Raw genomic sequence first — 13,887 nt, forward strand, 5'->3', positions numbered from 1 at the left:
ATTAAGCATAACATTATAAAAGTTCCCAGTGGAAGCTAAAGTATTGCTGAAGTATTGCTCTCTAATGACTGAATGAAGAAATCAACCCCTTCTCCATTTCTCACAAGAAGCACAGAATTTCCCTACATCGCCCAGCCTACAGTATATGATATTTCACTCTATAATTATGTGGGGGGGGGGACTTTAAATGCACCATCACTGCTTAGATGTTCAAACCACAATTATAAAAACCATTGAACCATGACCAGCCGTCAAGTTCAAAGGGGTTGAAGTTTCTGCACTGCCTATTTTGCCACAAATGTAGTTCAAAATTTATATAACATTGAGTGTATCAGTAAGAAGCACCACCTGTCGGCCCTATTTGAAATTTCGCAGCCATAATGTAGTATTTACATCTACTTTTCCTTTTTAAAATGGACAGTTTCACTTTAAATTCTGTTAAACTGTTTTTATCTCTCAAGGTAGCTGATATAAGCCACCGCTGTGCTGTGTAATGAGGTATATAGGTGGGGAAGAGCTTTTGAAATGTACAATGTCTACTAGAATCATAACATAGTCAGGATGTGGCACTATTATCAAGAAAAATCCATGTGTGGCTTATAATAACATAGAAAGTGACTTACTGAATAGATTTAGATTCATTAATAAAAGTGTCTTGGATATGTTGGTGTGAAAAAGAAAAACTCAGTTGGACAGCAACAGCTTCATTTCTGGCTCGCTACAATAATATTCTTGCAGTGTCCGCTGGGAGCCATTACATGTTCATATACATTTCCAAGAAAACAAGTTATTGCACTGTAGTCATTGAATATTGAAGAGACACTGTCCTTGAGGACTCCTTGAGTAATGAACTGACGTGTGCAGGTTAGGCGATGTGGATCCTATGAGGCAGGTGCCAAAGAAATTACATCAAACATCTTCAAATTGCATTGTAAGATTTACTCAACTACTTCTGTGCCATGAATATATGTCACACATCAAGCATTTCTATATGAAGCTCTCTGTGCTTTTGTGCATTTTGCCTCTTCAACATGTAATAGAAGCCTTCTTTATACCATTGGGAGGTCTTCGTACAGTGCCAATTTATTGATGTCAGAAGGTCTCTGTTTGCTTCTCTCATAAATTCATCATAGTTTTATTCTGTGCGCACTCTCTGGTCCAGCACAAGTGCTCTTGAACTGTAAAACATGCCAACATATTTTGACATAAATATTGCAGAAGCTACAGACTTTATCTCAACTTGTACACCAAATTGCAAAACAAGGATCATACAGTAAACAGAAAATGACAGGAAGGTAGAAGACTACTTCCATGAATGAAAAAAATCACAAATGAGGTGTCTCTTTGAGGGCAATAACATTAAACTCAACAGGTTTAAGGACAAAAATGTACTCATTCTCAGGCCATGCAAAATGAAGATGAAATTGTTTCATCACTTGCTCACCAATCATGGATCTTCTGCAGTGAATGGGTGCCGTCAGAAAAGCTGATAAAAACATCACATTAATCCACATGACTCCAGTCTATCAGAAAAGTGAAAAGCATGTTTGTGAGAAACAAACCCATCATTAAGCCATTTTAACTTTAAACCGTCAAATCTGGCCAAAGTACCAGTCCATAATCCATATTAAATCTTCTTCCAGAGAACAAATCAATCTCCTGTTGTCCTCTCCCATCAAAATCCACAGACATATTTGTTTAAAACTGTTCTGGAGAGCTGTCACCTGTAAACAGTGCTTAATCAGTGTAAATTTTCTCCTGATTCAGGCGAGACGACTTTTCACTGGTGAAAGCATAATTATGGATATATGACTTTTAGCTGAAAGTTAAAAATGTCTTTATAATGAATTTGTTTCTCATAAACACACAGCTTTTCACTTCACAAGATGTTAATAGAGTTGTATGGATTACTTATATATCACTGTGAAGTTTTTATCATCTGTTTGGACTCTCATTCTGACGGCACCCATTCACTGCAGATGATCTATTGATGAGCAAGTGGCGTTTTGCTAAAATTCCCCAAATATGCTCTGATGAAGAAACAAACTCTTCTACATTGTATGGTCTATATTTTGGGTTAAAAAACAAAAAACAAAATAAAGGTTTATAATCAAAAATCAGAGATTTCAATATGAACTCACAAATTTCTTCATGAACTTCTCCCAGTGCCGTATTATCTATGCTGTGATATGAACATAATTAGTGTCTTTTTCATTTGATTTTTACCTATAAAAATTTAAGGAGGTACATCCGAGATGAAGTCGCTACTTTTAAAAGAAAGAAAGAAAGAAAAATATCTGAGAACTTCATTAAAGAGCAACCTCTGAGCATTAAAATGCTCCTCTGGGTATACAGAGAGAAACCTGGCACGGAAAATGAAATCTGTTGAGTAAAAGTGCAGAGTGGATTTTTCCAGCTCTGGTAAACACTTTTACTTTGGGGATGGTGAAGGTCCTCTCATGTATCAGTTTGTTTGAAATGGTAGCAATATTTCTGGAAATGAACACAGTTTAAGTGCTTTCTCGAAGGTGTTAAGAACACATCATGGGACCCATGCTGTGAAAAATGCCTAATTTCAGCAAAGCTATTTGTGACCAGCTAGCACATTTAAACACATTTCCTGGAAGCTTTGATCACCTCAGAACCTGTTAGGACATTTGGCGCTTCCTTTAAAACTAATGCGCAAAAAGCCACAGCATTATTACTTAATATCCCTGTGAACTTTATGACTGACAATAAGCTACAGAAAATGACAGCTGACAGTTAATTCATTGTAATTAAATGACAAAATATTATTAACTATAAACACTGTTGTGTTTAATTCTGTCTAGACAGTTCTGCCTGGTCTCTTTAATCAGAACGATGTCTGTCTGATTTACAAGGACAAAAGTATGTACTGTACCGTTTGGTCAGCTGTGACTACTTCTGAATTTAGAGAATTTAGGTTTTATCAGACCGTCCGTGTCATTTGAACCTCTGTGGCATGTAAATAAGTCGTTATTCCTGCTTCACATATTGACTTTTTGATTTTTGCAGTCTTCATGTTTAACGTTTCCTGTCTATTTCAGCTTAATGAAGTGATTCTATAATAACTACACGTTTTAATCCTAAGACCAATGTTTTCCAAAGTGTGAACCGCAGAGGTATTTTGGTAATCAAAAGACTTTCACAGTCTTGATTTTTTTCCCCCTCATAATATCAGTTTGAAAAATATATCAAAACCATTTTTTCATAATAGCATGGTGAGATGCCTTACTTACATTTGCTTACATTTAGTTAATGATTTCAGCCTGTCAATGACGATTATCCGCCTACATTGACGGATGCTCTGTAAAAGAGGAACAGAGCACAACCTCATCAACCTCATCAAAATGCAGTTCTGATTTGGTGCTTGAGAAAGATTTTTTGTTATTATTATCAACATTGTTGAAAACAGCTGTGCTACTTAATATTTTTGTGGAAACTGTAAAACATTTTTTTCAAGATTCTTTGATAAATTCAAAGTCCAAACAAACTATATTTGAACTATAAATTGTTTAGAATGTAATTAATTTAATGTATCCTTACAGAAATTAGAATAGCATTTCATCACATCCTCTGCAGTGAATGGGTACCATCAAAATGAGAGTCCAAACAGCTGATGAAAACACAGCAAAAATCCACAAGTCCTTCAATTTATGTTTTGTGAAGTGTAAAGCTGTATGTTTGTAATAAATAAATCTATAATTAAGACTTGGGTGTAACTTAAAACCATTGATTCCAGCTAAAATTTTAGTCCTCTATCCATAATGTTGCTCTCTCCAGTAAAAAGGTCATCTCATCTGAACCAGGAGAGAGATATGCACAAATCAAGAACCATTTACAAGCGAAAACAGTTCTAAATAAACTTACTGGTAGATTTTGATATGAGAGGACAACAGGGGATGGGCTTTCTCTTACTGGAAGAAGTGTTAGTATGGATATATGGACTTTTCTGAAGCAAGAGTTTAAACATTATGATGGATTTGTTTCTTTCAAACACACAGGTTCTATCAGCTATTTAGTCTCTCATTTTGACGGCACCCATTCCCTGCAGAGGATCCATTAGTGAACAAGTGACGTAATGTTAAAACTCTCCAAATCTGTTCCAGCAAAGAAACAAATTCATCTACATCTTGGATGACATCTTGGGACCTAAAAGTGAGCAAATTTTCACTTTGGGGTGTATTCTTTTAAATAAGAGCGAGCCATTGTATAACATCCTTTCTTCATGTTCCAAGTGAGATTTGTTCATGGATCAGTCATTTATGGAGGCCAGTCGGCCGATGTATTTAACATCGTTCATATGCAACACAAAAGGGAAAATTACTTCATTGCGGCATGCAAGATGTTTTGCAGTCTGATTCCTTTGACTTCTTATAAGCTTATCGTAATGACATAAAAATCACAATGGCCAATCAAAATACAATCTCACTTAAGAAAAGAACCCAATTTCAGAAGAAAAAAAAAATCCACCGCTCAAAAGAAAGCTATTAATATGTTCTTTATGCCCACAACTGTTTGAAGGCGTGAAAGAAATAGTTATAATTGATCTAAAAATCAATTTTAGACATTAATAACAAAATGAGATTTCAAGGACAAAATAGCTGGTTTTTGTTGTTTAGGGACAACAAAGGTACAATAAACAAGAAATCTCCCAGACTACATACACAATAGAGTGATAAATCTCAGACCGTTTGTTCTAAAGCGCCTGTAAATAGTTCCCCGCAGATGAACTGCAGGTGTTACAATATCTGATAATGGAGAGTGTGTCCTCGAGCTCCGCTCTGCTGCAGGGCGACACGGCATCATCTAAATCTACAAGATGGTGTGCAAAGTAACAAACAACTACACAAGACCAGAAAAGCAGGGCAAAGGACAACACATTTGGATAATTGAGACCACATGGATCAAGTGTAGTTAGACATACCTGAAATATACTTGTGTGGGAGAGAGAGGTTACAATAAAGAATAGGCATATCTGTATTATGCAATGCCGTAGCGGGAACCGTAAGCAGTCAAAATACTCAGATGTCAGATGAAATATGGCCTTTCCTTCACTCTACTGCCACTTTCTTTCTGTACAACAAACACACACAGCCAGCGAATTTAGCATATTTGGAAGGTTGCTCCTACCTGTCATCTCTCTTTAAGCATGTACCCAAGTTTCACAGCAACTCATCTGAACAGTGTTCTCTCCTGTGTTCATTTTTAGAGATGTTGTTTACGACGAGTCGTCCTGATGATTAAAACCTACAGGAATAGAAACAGACGTTCCCTTAGAGTAAAGTGATATTGTTTTGAAAGGATCAGGCAAAGCAGGTTAAATAAAAATGCATGATGGCCATATGAGAGTTAGATAAACATATTTGTTTATTTGCTTCTTAATAGGAATATTCTTATAAATAAAAGACATGCATGCGCAAAACAACAGCCTCCTGACATTAAGAAGGTCAATAATTATTCACCTGCCTATTAAAAACCATAAAATGGTATAATGAGCAGTTACTAATAAGCCACAGAAATGTAAGCCAATGTTTTTAAATGACACAAAATTTGATATGTGATTAATTTAATCAGTGAACATCTAATTAAATGAGACCTGTTATGCCCCTTTTTACAATATATATATATATATATAAATCTCAGATGTCCCCAGAATGCATCTGTGAAGTTTTAGCTTTTGATTATCATGTCTATCGTGCTGAAATCATTTGTTTTAAATGATATAAGTTTGAACTTCTGATATATGGTTTTCTGAGCGCACACATCTGAAGCAAGGCATGTTCTAAACTAAGTTCTCTTTGATGTCTTATTGCATTTAAACTATCGAATACACACAAGTTTGTAAAAAAAAAAAAAAAAAAAAACACACAAGTTACAAAAACTGTCGGTTACGTCTGTGAAGCAGGGACGGATTAACGCACGGGCCTACTGGGCACATGCCCAGGGCCCTAGACCAGAGGGGGGCCCAGCCGAAATACTGCTCCTCCAGGAACGCGATTTCAACCGTGCCCCCTTAGGATTTTAAGCAAAGTGGATTTTGAATGCAGCTTGCAAAAGACCAAAAATGTCTGAATAATATATTTGATACGATTAGAACGTTCAGTTCATCAGCATCAGCTGCCAAATTTAAATATGCGTTTGTGCTTTGGCTGGCACAGAGCCAGAAGCGTGTTTACAGTGCTGCACATTATAACCAATCACACAGGATTCTGTTGAGCTTATGAATGCAATGGCCAATCAGAGGCATTCTGCGCGCACTCGCTGACTGAATGCTGCTCTCTGGAGAATTCTCTCATCACAGTTTCAGTGATTATAATGGGAGTTTTTGAGAGTGCTTGAACTAGACTAAATCTAGACTAAAGTTAATATTATTTGATAATGCAAATATTCTTTGCTCTCTTTTTGTACACTGTACAAATTGTGAGTAAAAAAGGAATGGAATAATTTACAAATCTCATAAACTTTTTTTTCACAATAGAATATAGATAACATATCAAATGTTGAAAGTGAGACATTTTGAAATGTCATGCCAAATATTGGCTCATTTTGGATTTCATGAGAGCTACACATTCCAAAAAAGTTGGGACAGGTAGCAATAAGAGGCCAGAAAAGTTAAATGTACATATAAGGAACAGCTGGAGGACCAATTTGCAACTTATTAGGTCAATTGGCATCAATACTGCATCAATTACAACATCATGGCTGCGTAGAAGAAGGATCCGGGTACTGAAATGGCCAGCCTGCAGTCCAGATCTTTCACCCATAGAAAACATTTGCCGCATCATAAAGAGGAAGATGCAACAAAGAAGACCTAAGACAGTTGAGCAACTAGAAGCCTGTATTAGACAAGAAAGGGACAACATTCCTATTCCTAAACTTGAGCAACTTGTCTCCTCAGTCCCCAGACGTTTGTAGACTGTTATAAAAAGAAGAGGGGATGCCACACTGTGGTAAACATGGCCTTGTCCCAACTTTTTTGAGATGTGTTGATGCCATGAAATTTAAAATCAACTAATTTTTCCCTTAAAATTATAAATTTTCTCAGTTTAAACATTTGATATGTCATCTATGTTGTATTCTGAATAAAATATTGAAATTTAAAACTTCCACATCATTGCATTCTGTTTTTATTCACAATTTGTACAGTGTCCCAACTTTTTTGGAATCGGGTTTGTACAATGAAAGTGTTATAATTAGTAACTAATGATGTTTTTATTAAATTTACGTTAAATACAAAGTCAGTCATATTAAAAATATTCCATGACACCCATCTAGTACAAGTTAAAAGACGGGTTTTATGCATAGGCTAGTTAATAGATTAAACTTATATTAGGCTACTTTTCCCACAGCCCATTATAGATAAACTAACATGATCTATAAAGGTGCAAAATGTATTTAAACATATTTTTAAGAATCGTGATACTTTATGATATAATTAACAAATCCGGGAAAATTTTGAATAAAAAAGGAACAAAATTTCAACCGAGGGGGGCCTTTAATCGGTCCGTGCCCAGGGCACCGCTGTGTCATAATCCATCCCTGCTGTGAAGGTAAATAGCTGGGAAAGAAATCATGTTTATATCTGATTATAAATATCTGATTTATATTCAGAGAAAGGCTTACCAAAAAAATGAGTGGGCTGTTCTTTTTCATGTTTTCTGGGTTGGTAGATTCATCGGAGAGCCGTTTATAAGACTTTAACATGGAAACAGTCAGATTTTAATGATACGTCACCTTTAATATTTCTGGAAAATTTCTTGGAGGAAAATATAATTTTGAAAAACTCACATATGCCAAAGGTTTATTTTGCGCATTTTAAGAAGGCCACTAGCATACAGATAGAAACTAACAGACATGGACACACACTCTTTACCTGTTCAACAAGCTTTAAGAATTTGTTACACATGCTCAGTCGGGTCACGCACTTGGCAGGGCAGATTTATCCAGTGTCCATGTCTCCTTCTCTTCATGTTTGATTTAGTTAGCACATCTGGCTTAAGCAAGTGTGCAGATAAGTATTTGATCCAGCCTGCATGCTGGAGTAGTCAGAACAGTGACAGGCACTAGTGCTTCAGCACACTTCACATATTTCAGCTTATCAGCAGTGGGACACACATGGCTTTACTGTGCAGGAGTCAAGCTGTTGATTCATGGGCTATATAAATGCTGCACTTCGCTTTAGAGTCATATTAAAAGAAAGGAAAATAGACAGTAAGATGCTGCAGAAAAGACCAGCATTGCTAGTGAAAGGTTTATTCCATGTTTTGGACACTGTTTTGTTAGTGTCTCCACTAGGCTCCACCAAATCAACACTAACCAGTATCCAGGATGGAAATTCAGGCTGATCTGAACGTTTTAGCAGGGAATAATACAAATGTGAATCTTCATAAAGGATGTTCGACCAACATACTACATCAAAGCTATTGCAAAAATTGAATTTCTTTACATTTATTTCCTAAACAATTAACCCGCCAACAACAGAATTATAAAATTATGCTGCTCTTCTGAACTTTCTACACCTTAAACAATCCTCAAAGAAATGTTTTCACAAAAAATATTTAACAGCACTAAACGTAGATTGTAATAAGAGATGTTTCTTAATCTGCAAATCAGCATATTATAATGATTTCTGAAGGATCATGTGACACTGAGACTGGAGTAACGATGCTGAAAATTCAGCTTTGACATTGCAGAAATAAATGACATTTCAAGTATAAAATACACTCTTAAAAATAAAAGTGTTTCACTATGCCACGGAAGAAACTTTTTTTGTCTAAATGGTTCCATAAGGAACCTTTAACATCTGAATAACCTTTCTGTTTCACAAAAGGTCCTTTGTGGCGGAAGAAGGTTCTTCAGATTATAAAAAGGTAAGAAATAGATTGTTCTTTAAAAAACCTTTGTCTGAATGGTTCTTTGTGGAACCAAAAATGGTTCTTCTATGGCATCGCTGTGAAGAACCTTTTAAGCACCTTTATTTTTAAGAGTGTAGGTCAGTAACACTTTACTTAAAGCCTTTATATATAATGCATTATAAAGTAACTGGATTAATTATGTCTTGTAATGCACCTTATAATGCATTGTATGATCTTATGAATAATTGTTGTAACAGTAGAACAATTATTCAGTTTTAAATGAAAGTGACATGACATACAGCCAAGTATGGTAACCCATAGTCAGAATTGGTGCTCTGCATTTAACCCATCCAAGTGCAGTGAGAAGTGAACACACCGTGAACACACACCCGAGCAGTGGGCATCTATATCCAGTGCCCGGGGAGCAACTGGGGGTTCAGTGCTCAAGGACACTTCAGCCATGGGTATTGAGGGTGGAAGAGAGTGCTGCTCATTAACTCCCTCCCACCTTTAACTCCTCCCAGCACCGAGACTCGAACCTGCGACCTTCGGGTTACAAGTCCAAATCTCTAACCATTAGGCCACAGCTGCCCCCACACACACACACATCATGAACACACACCCGGAGCAGTGGTTAACCATTTATACTGCGGTGCCCCTGGGAGCAGTTGGGGGTTCGGTGCCTTGCTCAAGGGCACCTCAGTCGTGGTATTGCCGGCCCGAGACTCGAACCCACAACCTTAGGGTTAGGAGTCAAACTCTCTAACTATTAGGTCACGACTTCCCCAATAAATGTACAATTAATTGTTATATATATATATATATATATATATATATATATATATATATATATATATATATATATATATATATATATATATATATATATATATATATATATGTGACGAGTGGGGCGGGGCCGAGAGCCGTGGGAACGGAGCGAGGCCGGTGGAGTGATTGGGAAATGAGCAACACCTGCTCCACTCACCGGTCTCGAGTCCCAAGGAGGAGATCGGGAGGATACAAAAGAGGAGCAACGACAGTGAAGGACAAGAGAGGACCAGGCCTCCTCCGTGGGACTCGAGACCAGTGAGCGGAGCAGGTGTCCCTCATTTCCCAATTACTCCACCGGCCTCGCTCCGTTCCCACAGCTCTCAGCCCCGTCCCACTCGTCACAATATATATATAAAATGCATTACAATGTACATTATGAATAACTTTACAATGCATAATACATAAAAGCTTTAAGTGTTACCAATAATTATTTTATATTGTAATAATGTTCCACAATATTACTGTTTTGACTGCATCCTCTACTTCTTTCAAAAAACATCTTCCTTAGTATAATTTTTCGAACAGCAACTGTAAAACACACCATTTCGAAAAGTATCACCACATGACTGTGGTATTACATGGAACTATTTTGATACAATAACTCACTAATCTTGATGCGAAAAGAATCTAATTTTTACTGTTATGGACCTGTCAACCCAATAACTTCCACACAATATGCATAAGTATACAACAGCACTTTTTACACCAAGAAAAATCTTAACACAGGCATTATTTTGGTAACATACATATAATTGAATCCACATACAGCACCAGTCTCAACACAAAAATAATAATTTACACAAATTCCAGAAAATACAGGTTTTCTAGTAAAGTAACTGAAGTAAAAAGAAGCGCTTCACATTTTTGCTTTTAAACCCTCTTTTTTGGACCTCATTGTATATTACTGTAACAGAGGTTTTTTTGTTGATTACCTGAGAAAATGGACACTACGCCACAAATCCTGTCGACACAGATTGTAAACACACAATATGCATTTTAATATGCTTTGTTTGTGTGTACTGTGTATTACTACTTTACAGTATTTAGGCAGGACCAAATACTTGTCTGCTGCATGCCACTAATAGTCAAGATCATGGGTTTGATCTCTAGGGAATAGACACATATATTGGGGAAATGTGCTTTGGATTTGGATAAAAACATCAGCCAAATGCATGAATGTAAATTAAATGTGATACTTTAAGGGTACAAAATGTTATCACGCTACAGGAGACTGCCTCTGGACAAAAAGGGGTTGATGTTTCACTCAATTATGTCAACTGGAACATTTTATTACATTAATGAGATCTAGAAAATGGCTCAGCTGGATGCAAACTGCTAAATGTAAATGCGTGAAATAAATTTTCACCGTTTCATCAATGTGTTTAGCACAAGAAAGCTTTATAGCCTATCTGCAGTAATACCCCAGGGCGGGAGTTTCGTTATTAGTTTATGATGAGACAATCTTCAGAGATCCGCTATAAATTTGCTGGCCCAACTTCATTATACTGAGACGTTAATACAGGAAATGGTTCTCAGTTTTGACATTATTCTCAAACCAGTGTTCGCAAGACAGGGTGAAATTTATTAGCGGGCTTACAGCTCTTTAATACAACCACAAACAAATACACCAATTCTAAAGTTAGAAATCAGCCCTACTCATATCTGCTTATCGATAACTGCCAGAGAGTAAATAATTCTCACAAGACCTCTTCCTATACAAGGCCGCAGACTACAACATTTCCCTCTCTGTCTCCATGGAGATTGCCGGAGACGAATGGGAGCATGTGCGCTGGAAAGTATAGGCAGTGTATGCAAATGTGAGTGAGCATTTGATTTGTAATGATGAATTAGGGGCCTTCATTGCTCATGCTGATTCAAGGCAAAGCATATGGCGGAAAAGAGCAAAGAGCTTCTGAAATCAATAAGCTCCTAACAACCGACTGAGCAAAACTGTTGTGGAACTCGTATCTCACCCTCTAGTTGTTAATGAACCACTCAAATCCCGAACAGCACTTTTAGAGGCTAAGGTGCATGATAAGGAACGAGGGCCTGGGGTTCCTTCTCCTCAGTCCTGATTGGATTTGATCTGCCAGTTTTTCAACATACTCCAGCTGTTATAGCTTACATGCACGTATAAATCATGCCTCGCTTCCTTGGAAGGGTGGAAATGCCACTTTGCATCGCAAAGCAATGCGTTTTCTGGATACGTAGAGAGCGTCTAAGTCATCCATTACTATAGTGCTCCATCTGGGGAGCATAAGTCAATTACTCGGTTTAAATTTTGAAAGCTCCGTCATTCGTAGAGAACAAAGTAAGGCAGTCCTACCCGCCGCAGCGCTAAATTCTCCCCAATAACCACGCGGGACTAGCGAAGAGGCCTGCATGTTTGATTAATGACTAATATTTTATTAATACTATTTTCCCCTTTCCAAATGGAACTTGCAGGGGGAAAAAAACTAATATTGTCTGAGCACGAGAAACCAAAACAGGCCCCGAGGAGTGCTTAAGGTTGCAGGACTGAAGCGTGTCAGCGCCGTGTCCCTGTTTGCTCTCGTATCGGATGGAAGGAGGAAAAAATAGTCTGAGTTGTTTGCTTGAAAACGCACAAGACTGACCCAACTGTCCACCGTTGATTTGCCATCTCTCAGCAGAAGCACTATCTGCCGACACAGTCAGAGAACTTGCCTCTATCTCTCTCCTGTGTTAATGAAGCAACCAGAAAAGGACTGCAAGAAAGGTCAAGGCAACATTTCAGCTGGAATGAATGAGCCACTAGAAGTTCGGTATTGAAAACCAGTTCTTTCCGAGATAAGGGGTGTTTGTAGCGGCACACAGCAAAGCAGGCAGCTGTCCTATTGTGAGGATGACAGTGGACCCAGTTTGGAGCCACTTAAGATTTTATTCATGCCGTTTTGAGCATAGGGTACAGACCAAGCATTTTCCAAGAGAATTTACCAGGACACAGGACTAAGCTCCAAGGATATTTGGTTGTTGCTGCAATCTTAAGGCTTATTTGCCAGAATCCATTAGCCACCCATTCTTCATGGCACATTATATATAGTGTTCTGGCTGGGCTTATATAAAATGAAGATTGATGTTTCCTCTGAGCGGTTGTCAGAGACTCACATTGAAGCAATGAGCCGCAGTACTTGTTGTCTATTCAAAGAGGGAATAAAATGAATTTGATCGTGTCGTGTCACTGCGCTTAGTAACCATCTCTGGCCTGGGGTCTGATCTTAAGTGTACATGTAAGATCTGGGATAAAAATGTTGAGTCCCTGCCCTGAAGATTATGAGCTGGATGGCATTTTTTCCCTTTCATTAACCCACTTACAATGATTGCATGGAAAGCTTGTGGCACACAGAAGAATGAACCGGCACTGCATATTCGTTTGAGCACAAACTAAGTGCAATCTGCTGGATCTTTTCCTCATTTGTTCGAGACATGATAAACGGCCGCTGTGATCCTCTCGGATCAGACCATTCATTTCAGCACATTGTGTTTTGAAACTGCATCACGCTTGTGATACTAACATCTTAATGATTGTTCAATGTGCTGCAATCAGTCTATTTGGCAGTTTTCTCAATAAGACTGTCAGTTTGTGATACTAGGTTGTCCATCAGGGTGCTAATTACTCCAAAATAGAAATCAGTGTTACATAAAGTAATAAGCCATGAGAGGTTATAGTGAAAGTCATAAGAGGTTGTTAGTGAAAACACCAAAAGACACCAGAACATCTGTGCTAATACTAACCTCAACACCACAATTGCAAGTGTGATACTGCTTTTATACAACAGTTAGGCTAAATATGCTAAGTTGTACATTGTAGAGCTGGGATGTAGGGTTCATAGTTTCAAAATTACTGCTATATTTTCAATTGTGAAACTTAACCCTCAAGTTAAAAAAAGTTTTTATTGTGGAGTTTATCCAAGGCAATACAACAATTAAATTCTGTTGAAAAGAAAGGCAAACAGGTAACAGCTCTCAATTATACTGAATATTGCTATTCATCCATCACTGCTTGCTGAAGGGCAACATATTGATGGGAGCTGTCATTATTACCGTTTCATCTTCATGCAGACAGAAACTTAATGGACTGCACTGGCAGGAAGGACAGAGCCACTGAAGACGCAGAAACACACTTCTGCATTAAACAGTCTCACCCGTGCTTCCC

The 13,887-nt window shown here is 37.6% G+C and overlaps 1 long non-coding RNA gene across 1 annotated transcript in view; it reads right to left on the minus strand.

Annotated features, from left to right (window-relative positions):
- LOC109090895 overlaps positions 1-13,887 on the minus strand; it is an 18,844-nt gene continuing 4,957 nt past the window's right edge. The window contains exons 2-4 of the long non-coding RNA XR_006154897.1: positions 5,155-5,271; positions 3,261-3,328; positions 1-1,178 (exon numbers count right to left, since the gene is read on the minus strand). This is a non-coding gene — a long non-coding RNA (uncharacterized LOC109090895). The remainder of the gene's footprint in view (positions 1,179-3,260; positions 3,329-5,154; positions 5,272-13,887) is intronic.

The sequence above is a fragment of the Cyprinus carpio genome, chromosome B5, assembly GCF_018340385.1.
Source record: "Cyprinus carpio isolate SPL01 chromosome B5, ASM1834038v1, whole genome shotgun sequence".
NCBI lineage: Eukaryota > Metazoa > Chordata > Actinopteri > Cypriniformes > Cyprinidae > Cyprinus > Cyprinus carpio.